Below are 15,591 nucleotides of genomic sequence, written 5' to 3'. Positions count from 1 at the left end.
GTCGTTATCAGTGACCGTCAGATTGGGGTGCGCCTGTTCTCACATTGCTGGAGGATTGGGGGCGGAGCTACGAAGTTTGCCGAGTGAACACGAAGGCTCAAAGCGGCTCGGAACTACGAAGTTTGCCGAGTGTACACGAAGGCTGGCAACAATCAACTTGATTTTGAATAATTTGTTTGAAGTCTTGAAGTTTGACTGTGGTTTGACGTTCGAAAATCTCTCAAGTATGAGGGAGATTTTGAGTTGAAAGAAACGAAACATGGAGGTCGTTATTAGTAAACATTTACAAGACATAATCAACCCTACGGACGAAAATAAGTATTATTCTGGATACTTCGACAGCCAGGAGAAATACGCTGCATTCAATACTGACTTGAAGGCTTCAGGGTTTTCATTCTCAACCAGAACCAGTTATGGTAGAAAAGGTATGTAGCCCTACCCTACTACAATCACAGAGCGTGCAGCGTCTAGCCCTGCCCTTTTGGCCAACATAAACTAATTTGTATTCCTTTTTTTTTTTAACCTAACCTAACCTAACCTTCTACTTCCTGGTTACGAAACCATTACTAGGATAGGTTATTGTACTTTTTATTACTAACCTCCAACTTACCTAGCTTTGGTAGTTTGTATTGATATTTGAAGGTTATGTTTGTATTATTTAAGCTTTCTGCCAGAAGCCTGACCTCACAATTGTTATTTAATCTTATATATTCTAGGTTTTCCGAATAAAATCACAAAGTAGAAGAAATTTGTGTTTAATCCGTGACCTATCCTGATATTCCTTTACGATAGGCCTACTTCACTAGTAACTCTTAAGATCATTTAAACTTGAATGCACTACTTGTATTTTTATGACAAAGTGCCTTCTTCGATGTAATTGTTATGCAGTCTTATGGAGAAATAACAACCAACCAAGAAAGCCAAGTTCTCATTGTCACAGGTTTAAATTTGCCGGGCAGATATGAAGTGAAGTTCGGATTTCGTAGCTCCGCCCCCAATCCTCCAGCAATGTGAGAACAGGCGCACCCGTCAGATTGAATTAACCATAGAAAAATTATAACTGCAGATAGATAACCGGAAGAACTATCGAGGGTACCAACTTAACCGACCTGTCGGTAACCTAGTTGGCATCGTGTGTTTAATTCCTCGGCTGAATAATATACAGCTTCACACAGGGCCATTTTCGTAGATCAAGTCGGAGTAGAATGACACTTGAAAGCTAATGTGAAGTGTGAACAGCGTTTTAACAGAGTTGATAAAGTTTTTAGTTGAACGACGAAAGTTTACAACATTTAAAAGAGCTATTACGCCTTGACATATTAACTAAGAAACACAAAAAATATTAAAATTAATCAACAAAACGGAAGCAAATAACCATTTTACACCGGTAAAGTACGGATTTTCCAAATAAATACAAGCATTACCACTTTCTGGCGCGGATAAAGATTATTCTTATTTATAGTGACAAATGGAAAATAAAATTTAAAAAACTCCGAAAGGTTATGTAGGTTGTAGACAGACGTTCTATTCAGTGATATCGCAAAGAGCAATAAGCTAATAGTTAAGTCAGTAATTAGTCAGAAAGTTGATAGATAATAAAACATTAATCTACTCACGTAAAAGACGAAGAGCAGTTTCAATGTCCATGTGTTTGAATGACGAGGAACATAACCTTATATCCGAAGTAGTTGAGTAGACGAGTAATGTTAATTCTACATCTTCAAATATAATTTATGGACTAATTCAAAACACTCATATTGCAATTATGCAATGACACAGAAAACGAAGCAGGTAGCGAAGGACAACTCAACTCTCTCGGCAACAGTCAGGTAGATTTAATCATAGACAAAGGTCAACTGTAGATAGTTCACTAGGAGAGGATAGGTACCAATACAACCAACAAAACTGTAAACATTTTGTTTTTATGGCGGTATTGGATTTCCTAAAATATGATATTTTCTTCATTGTTTTGTTGATTTTACATGCATATTGTTAATAGTAGAATTTTCCTTAGTATAGTAATAACAAAATCTCATTGCGTTGGTGTTATTTCTAGTTTATTCGAAAGCTAGATCTGAAAAAAACAACAATACTGCCAGCTTTTTTGTGCATAAGTTGGTAGCATTGCTATCTGCAATTGTTCTTTGTCTATGGTAAAATCCTACTGACGGCTGGTGGTTGAGCTGTGCGTAGTTAAGTGCTCCGTTTTCTATATTGATATCGCATTAATTACTTGTTTTGAATAATTGTCTTCATCGCTACATTTTTTCCGAAGATGATCAGTCTTTTTCCGGGACGTTTGCTCAACTACTTCCAATATTAGGTTATGTTCCTCGTCATTGAAACACATTGACATTGAAACTTTGCGCTTCGCCTTGTACGTGAGTTTATATATGTTTTACTAGTTTTCTGACTTACGGAAATACATTTTTACTACTAACTTATTGTTCTTTGTGGTAGCACTGAACGTCTATCTACATAACTTTTGGTGTTTGAGTTGTGTTAATCTTATATATTTAGAAAAGTCAAGCAATTGACTTCTTATTACATTTTTTTTATGTTCCATACCGAAAATTTTACTTTTATATTGAGAAATGATAACAGTGTATAGGTACAAATTACGTTAATTTAATCTACACGATAAAGTACGGTAACATGTTACAGTTGCTTCATATGTAATCCAAGATCTATCTAACTATCGACAAACATGAAATTTTAATCTTGATTGACAGTAAATGTAATTTTTTGCATATTTAACCAAAAAAATATTTGTTTTAAGCTTATCCAGCTACTCTAAAAGATTACCGAAAGTAGTAAAGCAGGTATTTAATTATTTGTAAAACCTCTAATTCGTGGTGTAAAATGTTGATAGGATAGATTTAAACTGAAAAAACAAAAATTTGTTGAACGCCAAACGAAGGTTTCGAGTATGAATATCAGTTGAATCCTTATGTTTTGTCTGTTCTGTTTGTTTTCCTTATTTTTAATGTGACTAATTGCTAATTTTGTTTAGTTGAGCTATGGAAAGAAGTAAAATAATATTTTGCAGTGAAATAAAACATTCACTTTGTTGGTATGTTTTTGGTGTGTAAGGCCATATTGCACTTCCGTGTTCTTTTTGAGCTAATGTTTTGAAAAACCCTGCTTTGTCTTAGTTCCTAGCAAATAGGATATATTTTTAAATTTAAAAAAAACTTAAATAATTCTTTCGTACACTCAAATGTTGAAATGCTTCAACATGATTCATATATTATTTGCAGAGTACTCTGTTGTTAGTTAAACGCTCTCACAGCTGTGTCATGGACCTTTCTAACCCGGAGAGTGTCACCATCAAGATTGAGCCAGCGACTGAAGTTGAAGTAGATCTGTCTGGTATGAAGAAGGAATGTTTAGAACATCCCATGAGAATTGATCAGACGACTGGTAAGAAAATTAACGTGAGATTTATATTTATTCTAAAACTGTCAATTTTATATTAAATTGCATCGGGATACCTGTTTTCAGCAGTGCATTTAAAAACTCAGTCTTTGGAATTAAGGGAATTACATCATACTTGGGGTCGCGAAAATGACACTCCATTCTATTAGTTGGTGTTGGCTGGAATAATCCCTACGCAACCCACAGGAAGAACCAGTCCCAGAACTGTGCTAATTGCAATGTTATATAAGGCTATTTATTTTTAATGCATCCGCTTGTAATGATAAGAAGAGTATTGCTAATATTAAAGACGCGATGGTGCGCCATAGTAATAATTAAAGCCACGTTGAGGCCATTGTAATGAGATGAATTTTACTAATAGAAAATTACAAGTTGGGGCCATTGTAATAATTAAATGAACACACTGTAAAAAGATTATAATACTAAACACGCTAGACGCCATTGTATTTTATTAGGTTTTCTATAAGAATAGTTTGCATTGTTAAAATAATAAAAGGAATGTTAAAGTTAACAAATATTTACAAATTAGCAATTAGAACATGAGACTCTATAATTTTAATAAATTGTCATAATAACTTAGAGCCATGTGCCAGATCGAAGAGCTCTAGCACCAAGGAATTTAAGATGTAACAATATGAATTCGCTAAAGTGACATAAAAACCAAGACATAAACTAACCTGTGATAAAGTGTAGCTCGCCATGTAGAGATGTTAATCTCTACAGAAATAAAAGTAATTTAAGAAGACAGTGTCCAGTAAAATAAAGGTTAAACTAACTAGCGTGGCCATTTCGTCAGAAATCACACGCTCAGAGAATTCCAGAATGTCCAGTACAGCCGCTTGCCCGCTCGGTACTGACTCCCACGTTTGCCGGACAAAAGCATCTCCGTCTCGTTCAAATGTTCTTCCTTTAATTTAAACGATACTTGATAGGCGCAAACAGCCCAGCGTGTGTGTTATCAGCCAGCCGAGATTCAGTAACAGTTATTTCTTGCAGGTGGGGCAAATATAACTATTACACCCTTAGCTTGATAAACACTATTCCTCAATGTTTAAACCTGGACTTCTGGAATATAAAAAAAGCCCAGTTGCGGCCAGTCTGTCAGATTCTGGATGCACTCGAAATATGAATATTAAGTAATTTTCACAATAATTTATTTCACCGTTGTGTTTATTTTATAGATCAATCCTCCTTGTCTGAGATACTATTTTATACAGTATGTAATAATCCGTGGTCTCCATTAATTCAAACATCCTTTCTTTCCGTCTGAGGTGTCAATTTACACCATCCGAGCACTGAGCTGCATTGAGCACTGAGCTGCATTGAGCACTGAGCTGTACTCTGAGCAGACTGTTTTATACTTTTATTGACATCTTGCAACATCAACTGGTCATGGTGACATTTTTGGGATGGGTACATTTGGTAGGTAGGACAATTGCAGGATTTGAGATTTCCTATCCACCAAGTCTGCGAACGGATACCCACCAATCTCATATATATTGCGTAAACAATACCGTTTTATTTTTATTATTTTTTTTTAATGTTACACTACTGGGGTACCCTATTCAAATGTCATATTTTTTATGTTATTGTGTGTGGTTTTTAAACTATTTAAATTTTTTCTTAAAGTGCTTTACTTATTTTAAAGTAAGTTTTTGAGCGTGCTAAAATATTATAAGAGGAAAATTATAAAGCACTATCTATTAGATAAATATAACACAACCTTAATCTTTGTTAGGTTGTAACATTATATCTATATTCTTCCTTCCCGTGCCCATGATCCATATCTTCATACTACTTTTGAAGTCAATTAATTTCTAATTGTTTTTATTGCAATTGGGCAGTTAGTGAATAATTTTACTGAGAAACATTGTTAATTTCTATGTCCAAAAATCATATTAGTTGTAGGCTGGTGGATGTGTATTGTAATGAATATATTTTGAATTGACCTGAGTTTGTGTGTGTAAAGTCATCCTGGATTTTTAATGCGTAAATTAAAATATATTTTTGATGTTATTGTTTTCGAGATATTACATTCAGGGAATTAAACACATGGTATGTGGGGGTTCTAAAGGGTTGCAATGGGTTCAATATTTTCGTACTGCTCAAAGAGTCGACTCAATTGAATAACGGCTCAATGGAACGGGAGCCGTGCACTTAAAACGTATGAGAAATAAGAATACTCCATTCGCCCGATGCGGCTCTCCTCGGTACGGCAATCCCAAGTTCCCAGCTCCCAGCGTAAGCATGTAAATGATCTCTTGGTACCGAATAATATGATAAGATGTTAGGTGGTTAGTAGGTCTAGGTACATATATCAAAGTCCTGATGTGGAACTGTCACACGCCGTTCACGTTTCTGAGTATGTAAAAACAAGTAATATATACTAAGGATAATTTTAATGGAGCTATTTTTTATAAAATATCTTCTGCCAAAACGGAGTAATCCTTAAACTAAGACTTTCCACGAAGGATAAGGACTGTGTCATCTGCGAAACTAATGATGGAGCCGTGACAGTTAAAACTTCAAAGACCAGGAATAAAATCAGGCCTAAGGCACTGCCTTGTGGAACACCTTATTGGATTTGAATTGGTTAACTTGTTTCATTTTGAAGCCTTAAAAACACGTAACAATGCCTTTACCTATTTTTGACTCCATAATTTATTTTGGCCGTCCTTGTGTGTGCGGTGGTTCGTTAGCCGATACTTTAATTCGGTATCCTCTACAGACTATTTGTTCTGATTCTTTGCTTTTTAATTTTTTTTATTTTCAAAGTCCTCTATAATTTTGTTGGTATTTTTTCGGTAAATCGAGAATTTTATATAATTTTTCATTGACTTCAACTTATCTTTTGCTTAAAATTTGGCTTGATTTTTTTAAATCGGCTAATTCCGTCTCGAATTTCGAAAACATTTGTGATTTCAACTCATCAGTTTACTATCAATGTAGTCTGTGAGCGATTCCATGATTTTTGTTCCATGGGAAATCTTGTTGAACTATTATTAATTATGATTTTCATTAATTATTAACCTAGTAAAACGATAAAATTGTCGATGTGCTACAAACAGAATTGCTTATCAACCTAACCCTAACCTAACAGCGTTCCCGTTATTTTTTTTGCTCCTTCCTACAATATATCTGTTGGTTTACATACAGTTAAGAGAGGATGCGCAATGCTCATTGCGATCGTGAGCATGGTGATAGCCCCACAAAACTTTTCACATAGTTAATAATGTCTGTCGATTGTTTTTTGCTAATGCATATAATTGTCGACTACCAATATTTAGTTTTTCCAATTTTAATGAAGTTTTTCGATCATCAGGTGAAATTAGCACAACGGAAAATTCTAATCTACAGGGAGTCACCATCAAAACAGAAACAGTGAAGAAAGAAAAAAAACGAAGTGATATTTCGTATACAGAACGTGAAATCGAACTCCCAGATATTAAAAATGAATGCTCCGAGCACTCTGGAAGAATTCAACAAACGGCAGGTAAAACCTTTTTTTTTAATCTGATTTTCTCACTTATTTAGCACATTCCACACTATTCAAAGAAAATTGTATCAAAAAAAGTTTAAAGTAAAAAGTAATTTAAAGTGAAAAAAAATATTAATTGGAACATTACACCTTTTATAATATGTACACTGCACTCACGCTAACTATCTCCGCAAAATCAGTAGAGTTTAAAGCACTCTCATTATCGAGCTGATCACCACCTGAAGACCACCATTCAGAATTGATGGATTACCTGAATAGCTAGGTACGTTCCCGTCTTCCCCCCCCCCCCGTCTTTATCTCTCCAAGCCCCTACCAACAGCCTCACAACAAACCGCAATTCTAATTTTATTTTCTCTTCTAGGTGCAGCAATCATAGTTAGGAACTGTTCTTTTCAACAACAAGGCGACGGGAAGATATCTAATAATACTAAATATTTCCCTTGTTCTAAATGTGACAGAAAACTTACTTCGGAGCCTGGCCTATTTGCTCATTTACTAACTCATACTAAAGAAAAACCGTTCTCATGCTCTTACTGTAACTTTTCATGTTATGCGAATTCAAGCTTAATGAGACACGAGCTTATTCACACAAAAGAAAAACCATTTTCTTGCTGTTACTGTGACTATTCATGTTCAGTGAAGTCAAACTTAACTTCACACGTGCGCATTCATACTAAAGAAAAGCCATACTCATGCTCTAATTGTACCTATTCAACTTCCAATAGTTCTTCCTTAACTAGACACAAGCTTACGCATACTCAAGAAAAACCCTTTTCATGCACTTACTGTAAATATTCATGTTCAGAAAAGTCAGGCTTGACTATACATATTCGCACTCATACTAAAGAAAAACCATACGCATGCTCTTACTGCAACTACGTATGTTCACAGAAGTCCAACCTAATGAAGCATGTTCGTACCCATACTCATAAAAAACAATTCTCATGCCCTTACTGTAACTATTCATCTTCCCGTAAGTCAAACTTACTTATCCACGTTCGCGATCACTCTAAAGAAAAAATATTTTCATGCTCCTTCTGCAACTATTCTTGCTTGAAAAGAGGACGCTTAGTTGTACACATTCGTATACATACTAAGGAAAAACCATTCTCATGTTCTTACTGTAACTATGCAAGTTCACAGAAATCAAACTTAATTTCACACTTGCGCACTCATACTAAAGAAAAACCATTCTCATGCTCTTACTGTAAATATTCATGTTCAGAGAAGTCAAATTTCACGAGACACATTCGCATTCACACTTAAGAAAAACCATTATCGTGCTTTTACTGTAACTTTTCGTGTCTACGGAAGTACCGCCTTTCATAAACGAGGTTTATTAAAGTTGTTGTGGGAGATCCCATACACTTTTGTATGATCCTAAAGCGAGGAATTCTATCTATCAGAAAGCGCCAATCAACAGAGAGACTCAACTGCTTAACGATTCTGAATTGACCTTTGACATTTTCAACGTCACGTTCAACAACTATCTTTTGACGCATGTCACAAAATAGTAGAACTGCCCTCATAACCTTTTTTTACTTATATTTACCTCAAATTTGTAATCTTCTCAGTGATATGTGTATATCACGATCATCGCCGTTTTATGGAGAACGTGAATAAATAAACAAATTAGTTAGGTTCAATCGCACTTCTACTAAAGAAAATCGTTTTCTAGTTCTGGTATTGTGGGCGGAAATAGGACGTATAATTGTACACATCCTAAATCATATTTAAGAAAAACCATTTTCATGCTCTTACTGCAACTATCCCGGTTCGTGGAAGTCAGACTTAACAAGACGCACGAGCGCTCATACTCAAACAAAATCCATCCCCACGCCCTATACACAGACAGCATATTTTATAAGATACATGCAAACCCATACTTAATTTAAAAAAATCAAAAACCTCACCAAGACACATACAAGTGTAGCTATTTGCTGATACAAGTCTTAAATTACTGTGTATATAAGCTTGCTTTCGTATTGTATATTTTTACCAGTAACCTTCCTTTAAGTAACTTGCACAAATAGTGCGACAGTATATAGTCTACTGACACTCTGTTATTATCAAGTCTACCCGTACTGAATATTACTCAAAGATCATCCACTAAATGTCGACCTGAAGAACCACACTAATGTACTACAAACTGGAACTAGTTTACAACAATTACCAGCTATTTCTTTGATCTCCCTTATTATTATTCAAAATTTATGTTTAAAAATGATACCTTGAAAACACAGTTATATGCTTCTACACGATAAGCTCGTTTTATGTTATTTACAAGTAGTTCGGGCGCATAAAGAAGTACAGTCTTTTACTTGTTATTTAAAAACACTGATAAATTATATATACATATTAAGTTAACCTTCATTTAAATAGGTTTGTAGGATTTCGGGTGTATTATTTTAAGCATTGCTTATTATATTAAAATAATATGTCTCATGCTAAGAAACCCCACAGTGGATTCACAGTTTTCGTAAAGTTTAAAATTTATTTCGCAGAATATTTTGCGAATCAAATTGCAACTCTGTTAATTTCAATCGACTACATTATAGCCTCACAGCTTTTGGTGCATACAAAACTGCTTCCGAATTTCAGCTTACGGTGAACATGAATTGTGGGCTGTAAATGAAAACGATACGAAATGAAATAGTATTTGTTGAAATTGGTCATAGTATGTGTAGGAATGAAACGTGTTTCATTCCTACACATATTGGTCATCTTTCTTTCCATACCGTGATGGAAAGAAAGATGATCAATCACTTACCAAGAATGAACACACAGTGACAACATAATGATGTAACTACCGCCACAACAAAACGAAGGATTACTTCCGGAATAAATTCATAATTATACTTAGACGATTTTAAGCACTTTCAATATTTATTTATTTATTTTATTGATACATGATTTAGAGAGTACACGTGGTTTTTGTGATATTTCACCCTCCATGCTAGGGATGACCCTGTGTTATGGCGGGTGAATTTTACAGTTTGTGGACATAGAATCTATACATTTCTATAATATAAAAAAACAGTAATAAGAAAAATGATGTGTAGCTAGTTTGGGTAGCAAGAAGAGGATGGAGAAGTTAGAGAATTATAAGAAGATCAAAAATTTGAGAAATTATTATTATATAGATCACACTAATTAATTATGTACATACTATACCGCTAAGTTAGGGAATAAGGATTTATTATGTTTTGTCTGAAAGGTGATTACATTGATAGAGTTTAGAATGAATGGGTATTGTAGTTGTAATGTATTCCGTGTGTAAGGATCAATTTCGTAATTTGTTTTTTAAAGGAATGGGGTTGACTTACGGTTTTTAGGTTTTCAGGGATAAGGTTAAAGATTTTGTCATTATTTTCAAAGATTTAGTACAAAAAAGACCCCTACAGCCTGCATCCAATAGTTCAATTCTTCTTCTGCTTTTTCCAAACAAATGAACTCAAATTTGCACTGTGTTCTTGCCATTGTTCCGAATTTCAAATATTTCCAGTAAGGTGATGTTTAGGGATTGGTAGGAACTGGATAAATGACATTCCAGTAGGAATTATGCCTATTCTCATTTCAAAGCCAAAAAGCGTTCCTACAACAATCCTCTAAGGATAGGTTTTTTCACAGAATTTGAACAATTTATCATATTTCGAATCTTATTTTCAGGTTCTGTATATTAATAGTCTTTAAAGTTCTGCTATTTTCAACTGGCCCATACTGAAATGATAATTTCACATAACTTGAAATTCAACTTCGAAAATTGATGAATTGTTCAAATTCTAACAACCCGTCCTTCAGATTGGTTGTTTCATAGATTGAGAACAATTCATCAAAATTCAACGTTCATTTGTGTGTTCTGTGAATTTCCTATACAGGTTCTGTTATTATATCATTATAGGCCAGTTACTTGACAGAACTGAAATACTAATATTAACTTTGAAATTTGAAGAATTGCTCAAATTCTCTGAAACAATCTGTTCTAAGTATCCTAAGTTTAACCAAAATAACATAAAATAAGTTCTTTTTACAAAGCTCACTAATACAAGTTACTGAACTTTGTAGAAAACTGATTTTGTGTGACAAATAATTACTCGTACAATTAAAAATAAAATAAAAAAAATCGTAAATTCTTTAAAATTTTTCGAATATTATCTAATAATGAATGGATGTGTTTTTTGTATGTTTTTATTTACTTATAAAAAAACAAATTTTTATATCTAGTATAAACCTTAAATAACTTATTTCTACGACATTAAGGACACTTAACAATACATGTAAAACTTATGTTTTATAGTATTTACTTATAACCCACGAAAAGCCGCAAGGCTTTTAGCTTCTTTAACATCTGTCGGTAATTCATTAAACATCTTAAATCCTTTAAGGAGAAGTTTTGCTAAATCATTGTTTTTATTAATTTTTATAACGAATTGGTGTACATTATGAATACCAAAAAATATGCTTTAGATAAATTAAAGGTTTTCCTATCGTTAATTTTTCAATAGAAATGTGTGAACGCGTAAAGCAAAAAAACTTTTTAAAAATAAAGTATAATAGCTAAGATTATCTGTGACAGTTTTCCGTGATTAACTCTTTTGCTTTCTTATAAAAGTATTTACAAAATAAATAAAAACCAGTTTTGTGCTTGAAATCGAACGTTTCTAGACTCCGTTTGTCAAGCGATTTTAATGGCTATTATCTACAATAAAAGGTACGTATACCAAGAATATACACATTTTTAACTTGTAGCTTCCTCTTAAACTAGAGTTTATTTTGGGTTCCCGACAAGTTTGTTTTTGGAATTCCACAGTTTCTCGTGGAGTAGCCATGTATTGCGAAAATAAAATTTACATTCCTAAAAATGTATTTTGGGAACATCTTATTTTTTAGCTTAAATCTAAATATTAGGGTATTATTTGTATATTATTCGCTGTAACACACTTAACATTCCTAGTTTTTTTCTGCATAATAATTATCTTAAAATACCTACTACAATTCAATACTGCTCGCATGCCCTTGTGATTTGTTTTTTTCAATGTCACTAATATTTATGTTTTAATGTTGTAATCAGCTGCATACAAAACAAATCTACTCCCTGCTGAAATTGTACAACGACTAATTATAAAAATAATATTGAAAAAACCAACAGATTATCCAACAAACCTAATTTTTAAAGAATTTAAAGCATTAAAATTTAATGATCTTGTCCAAAAAAAAAATAATTAAAAAAAAACAAAATCACATCTTTTTAACTGAAAGTCGTACTCGTCAAAAACATATATTTCCAAAATAAAAATGTAACACCACTTTTGCTCAACATCATTACATATATCTAGGGAAAAAATACTTCAACAGCCTACCCGATAATATTTATTTATTTATTGATTTTATTTTAGTAATTTGTACATTTAAGTTTAAAAATGACTAATTAATAAATATATTATGTTTTTTTTCTTGCTTGATGTGGCTCCTACACAACATCTTGAATTTTTTAATTGGGGCAGACTTAAGGTTAAACGCAACGCTTGTTATATTCTACGTGTTCATAGATGGCGTTAATTAAATAATTTTATTAAAATACGCTTTTGCAAAGTATTTCTTTACAATATTAAGAAAAATCATTTGTTTGCGCCCGTATATACGCAATATGAATATGAATCAATAGTTTTGTTCGTTTAAAAACTCAATTCTTTCGAGAAAGGCATACAAATACAATATTGTACCGATTATTCAATCCAATATTGTATTTGCATGCCTTTCTCGATAGAATTGAGTTTTTATATAGACAAAACTATTTATTCATATTCATATTGCGTATATGCGGGCGCAAACATATAATTTGTCTTAATACTGTAAAGCAATACCTTGCAAAAAGCGAATTTTGATCAAATTAATTAATTACGCCATCTATGAACACGTAGAATATAACTAGCGTTGCGTTTAACCTTAAGGTTTTCCGACAGCGCGTAATAGTATTTCATCCCTTTATATAATATACTATTCTGGGTATTCGCTTTGTCCTTCTTTGGTAGCCTGAATAATAATCAGAACAATCGATAACGATAAACACTTATTAAAAGCTATTAAAGATAAGTTTAATGTAAAAATACCAAAATGATGTAACTATCTTTAAATTAATTATAAATTTTCATATTAAAATTTCCTTAAATCATAATTGCAAACACTAAATATTCTTCATCTTGATGCTCACCATTCTTCTAGACACAAGCGCCAGCTTCTATAGAAGAGGAACATTAAAAAATCAAAAGCAGTGAAAACTAATTCTTATGAATTATTTTAGTTAATATTAATGATTATATTCTGTAAATTGATTAATTATTTAATAAAGAAAAAAATGTAGAATAATTAATTGAAATGTTTTATTACATCAGAAGTAAGAACAGAATTAACCTTTATATTCCAACTAGAAGCGCAGCGATCTGACAAACAGTAACATCAAGAATTAAGGCAGTGCACTACGTCGTGTAATATTTTAAATCGAGCCGTTATCAATAACACCCCTTACGTAGATGGCGATAAGGTTTAAATTCCCGCTTAACACCATCCGCCTGTTTTGATTTATGCAAGAAAAAAACATGGCCTAAAAGTGCCTTTTATTTTATTTTGTGGATGTTCAGGCATAAATATTTAATTTTTTTCCGATCATTTTATAAATAACTTAATTTGCCACATTATAAAATAAAATGATAACCGAAAATGGGTTCGTAAGTAGGAGATTTTGAACTTTAAAGCAGTTTGTGCAATGTTGAAAATTGCTCCGAGTTTCAAACCAATTATAATTAAAAAGAGTTACTGATTTAGAATATAGATGTCGATAGTTTGCACCTTTTTTAAAGGTAGCGAAAACTAGGTTATTAAAGTTCCAATTTTGATTAGGGAACTCACTTCTCTTCGATAGTTTCTAGCTAAAGGAACCCAAAGTGACAATTATATTTCGCTCTCCGTTGGTAGAGTGATCTCCACAGAGTGTCGGTAGCAGTATAAGCTTTGGAAAAAACAACAATAAAATCGGTGTAATTTCAACTTGTTGTGTTCTCAACTCAAGTGTTTTATTTTAAAAGAGGAATCTACCCTTCTGTTCTGTCCCAAATTTAAACAATAGGCCTTATACATTATTTTTTTCTGGGCTTATAAAAAGACTTATCTAAAAAATACTCGATTATTTCAAAGGCCAAGATGTATTCTACTCGCAGCATTTAATTAAAGCATCTGAAACATTTCTAGTTTTTCTGTTTTTTTATATCTGTTTTCTAGGCGGGTTTGATTACCGTCACCCCGGGTTGAACTCAATGCATAACAAACACCTATTTCACAGGTCACCCCAAGTGGCTACGTTTGGTGGTTTCTTCGTTTACATAATAACTTTTCTTCGGTGCTCTGGTTCATGCGATGAAGTTTGTCCACGTCTTGGTATCAAATACGCTTGCAGACACTAAGGACAGTCACAGACATAGCAAAAAAACGTGCAATGAAATTAGGCCACCAAAAAGGACCAAGCCGATACATAAAACAGTTAAATTAAACCCATTACAACATAATGGAATATTCTAATTCACTGCCGGAAACTATAAAATCTGCACCAATTGATAGATTCCAGCTGGATTGTAGGAGCCAAATTAATCAAAAGAAAGTTTAATTAATTATAAAAATGTAATGTATGCATTTAAGTAATTATAAATCAGACATTTGTAAACTTTGATGTACCATTGCCTAAAATAAAATAAAATAAAATATGCAGGAAGTTAAAAGACTTACCATTTGGGAGGCTGGTTTGTGTACCGCTGCCCCGGGAAACATTCATTGGATAATCAACACCTCTGTCGGATTAGTCACCGAACCTCGGTAGTGTGCAGTCGTGTTTACCAGTGCTCTGTGTTTTACGGCTTACTGACGGCGGCGCGGCGTACAGATAAGATTTATTTATTGTTACCTTTTCGTATTCATTATTTTTGTTTGTGTTATTGGTTTGCGACGAAGTTGCGTGTATTATTTCTATCATTTATTATTTCTAAAATAATAATTATTGTTTAATTTTTTTTTTTTATTTGTTGAAATGGAGGAAAATGAAAATCGACCTCCGGACCCTGAGCCCATTTCTAATATTGTAGACGACTACGATACTGATGATACCCAGACTTCTGTAACCATTCCTTCACGAAAACGACGTCCTCTGCTTTGCCTTAATGTACCTCCTAAAATTAAATCCCTTTCACAATCAAACGAAGCCCCAATCTCTCATGGAAGTTATAATGATACCATTCCTCCAGAAGCAAAAGCCATTGAGCTTATGTATTCTATTTCATCTTCAGCTCCATTTATTGTCAATGTCCAAAGGACTGAACAGGGGAAAATAATTCATCCTCTGGATTTTGGTAAATTTATTTTTTGCTCAAAACTCAATAACCTCGGTATTATAAATGGATCAATAAAACCGGAAGGTCGATACAAACTATCCATAGAATTTAAATCAGCCACATTAGCTAATGATTTTGTTAAAAAAATAGGTTCTCTTTGAAATAATAAATTTAAATCTTTCATACCTACTTTCAATTTAACCAGAATGGGCAGAGTAAGAGGTATCCCAACCGATCTATCAGAAACAGAAATAGTAGACGCTCTTAATGACTCTCAAT

General features: G+C 33.2%; 1 long non-coding RNA gene across 1 annotated transcript; it reads left to right on the top strand.

Moving 5' to 3' along the window:
• The first annotated feature begins 2,191 nt into the window (after nt 1-2,191).
• Nucleotides 2,192-8,814, top strand: LOC149414419 (uncharacterized). Its single transcript, XR_016304079.1, has 4 exons — nt 2,192-2,381; nt 3,261-3,423; nt 6,761-6,931; nt 7,299-8,814. It is a non-coding gene; the product is annotated as an uncharacterized LOC149414419 (long non-coding RNA).
• The last annotated feature ends 6,777 nt before the right edge of the window (nt 8,815-15,591 follow it).

This window comes from Hesperophylax consimilis, chromosome 20 (genome assembly GCF_061612785.1).
Source record: "Hesperophylax consimilis isolate HC1 chromosome 20, BYU_Hcon_1.0, whole genome shotgun sequence".
Lineage (NCBI taxonomy): Eukaryota > Metazoa > Arthropoda > Insecta > Trichoptera > Limnephilidae > Hesperophylax > Hesperophylax consimilis.
Note: the sequence above shows the minus strand (reverse complement) of the source record. Positions and strands in the feature narration are given on the sequence as shown.